Consider the following 2,500-nt stretch of genomic DNA (forward strand, 5'->3'; position numbering starts at 1 on the left):
TTTTTTCTCTTTCCCGGAATTTTTTTTTTTTTTTTTCGAAATAGCCGAGAAAGAATATGAAGACCGAGGCATCCAACAAAAAAATTTTTTTTTTTTTTTTTCCTAATCTACCCAAGCAAAACAAATAGAAGACCGAGGCATCCAAAAAAATTTTTTTTTTTTTTTTTTTTTTCGAAAAATTTTTTTTCACAAAAACTTTTTTTTTTTTTTTTCCCCAAAAAATTTTTTTTTTCGTTCCAAGCTAACCAAGACATCTACTATTCACTAGTAGAGCAATCGAGACTGCAAAGCAAGCAATGGCCTTACTTGCAGCTCTTGGTGCTGAGAACTCCCCCCCCCCTATAGTAGTCTTAAGTAAAACCACAGCTCTGACAGGAGTAGATATTGCATGCGAGCGAGGAGTCGTAATGGGCAAAATTGACTCGGGGGACCTCCAAATCGAATTCCGTTTCGAGCAAAACACTTCTTAGGCTTCAAGGAAGCTCCCATAAAATTTCCAAACCCAAACTCCAAACTTCATTTTTTAGCCTACAATGCCCACGTGCACGCCGGTGTGCACGCAGGGGTGCTTGAGCATGCGGGAGAGGAGCCATAATGGGCAACATTGACTCGGGGGACCTCCAAATCGAAATCCGTCTCGAGCAAAACACTTCTTAAGCTTCTAGGAAGCTCCCATAAAACTTCCAAACCCAAACTCCAAACTTTATTTTTTAGCATACAATGCCCACGTGCACGCCGGGGTGCTTGAGCGTGCGGGCGAGGAGCCATAATGGGCAACATTGACTCGGGGGACCTCCAAATCGAAATCCGTCTCGAGCAAAACACTTCTTAAGCTTCAAGGAAGCTCCCATAAAACTTCCAAACCCAAACTCCAAACTTTATTTTTTAGCATACAATGCCCACGTGCACGCAGGGGTGCTTGAGCATGCGGGAGAGGAGCCATAATGGGCAACATTGACTCGGGGGACCTCCAAATCGAAATCCGTCTCGAGCAAAACACTTCTTAAGCTTCTAGGAAGCTCCCATAAAATTTTCAAACCCAAACTCCAAACTTCATTTTTTAGCATACGATGCCCCCGTGCACGCGGGGGTGCTTGAGCGTGCGGGGGAGGAGTCATAATGGGCAAAACTAACTCGGGGGATCTCCAAATCAAAATCCGTCTCGAGCAAAGCAGTTCTTAGGCTTCTAGGAAGCTCCCATAAAATTTCCGAACCCAAACTCCAAACTTCATTTTTTAGCATACTATGCCCACGTGCACGCCGGGGTGCACGAGCGTGCGGGCGAGGAGTCGTAATGGGCAAAATTAACTCGGGGGACCTCCAAATCGAAATCCGTCTCGAGCAAAGCATTTCTTAGGCTTCTAGGAAGTTCCCGTAAAATTTTCAAACCCAAACTCCAAACTTCATTTTTTAGCACACAATGCCCACGTGCACGCGGGGGTGCTTAAGCGTGCGGGCGAGGAGTCATAATGGGCAAAATTAACTCGGGGGACCTCCAAATCGAAATCCGTCTCGAGCAAAGCACTTCTTAGGCTTCTAGGAAGCTCCCATAAAATTTCCAAACCCAAACTCCAAACTTCATTTTTTAGCATACGATGCCCCCGTGCACGCGGGGGTGCTTGAGCGTGCGGGGGAGGAGTCATAATGGGCAAAACTAACTCGGGGGATCTCCAAATCAAAATCCGTCTCGAGCAAAGCAGTTCTTAGGCTTCTAGGAAGCTCCCATAAAATTTCCGAACCCAAACTCCAAACTTCATTTTTTAGCATACTATGCCCACGTGCACGCCGGGGTGCACGAGCGTGCGGGCGAGGAGTCGTAATGGGCAAAATTAACTCGGGGGACCTCCAAATCGAAATCCGTCTCGAGCAAAGCATTTCTTAGGCTTCTAGGAAGTTCCCGTAAAATTTTCAAACCCAAACTCCAAACTTCATTTTTTAGCATACGATGCCCACGTGCGCGCCGGTGTGCACGTCGGGGTGCACGAGCGTGCGGGCGAGGAGCCGTAATTGGCAAAATTAACACGGCGGACCTCCAAATCGAAATCCGTCTCGAGCAAAGCATTTCTTAGGCTTCTAGGAAGTTCCCGTAAAATTTTCAAACCCAAACTCCAAACTTCATTTTTTAGCATACGATGCCCACGTGCACGCCGGTGTGCACGAGCATGCGGGCGAGGAGTCATAAAGGGCAAACTTAACTCGGGGGACCTCCAAATCGAAATCCGTCTCGAGCAAAGCATTTCTTAGGCTTCTAGGAAGCTCCCATAAAATTTTCAAACCCAAACTCCAAACTTCATTTTTTAGCACACAATGCCCACGTGCACGCGGGGGTGCTTAAGCGTGCGGGCGAGGAGTCATAATGGGCAAAATTAACTCGGGGGACCTCCAAATCGAAATCCGTCTCGAGCAAAGCACTTCTTAGGCTTCTAGGAAGCTCCCATAAAATTTTCAAACCCAAACTCCAAACTTCATTTTTTAGCCAACGATGCCCACGTGCACGCCG

The sequence above is a fragment of the Cornus florida genome, unplaced genomic scaffold (genome assembly GCF_030987335.1).
Source record: "Cornus florida cultivar Cherokee Brave unplaced genomic scaffold, ASM3098733v1 CherokeeBrave_3.0.0_Hap2_scaffold_4, whole genome shotgun sequence".
Classification (NCBI taxonomy): Eukaryota; Viridiplantae; Streptophyta; class Magnoliopsida; order Cornales; family Cornaceae; genus Cornus; species Cornus florida.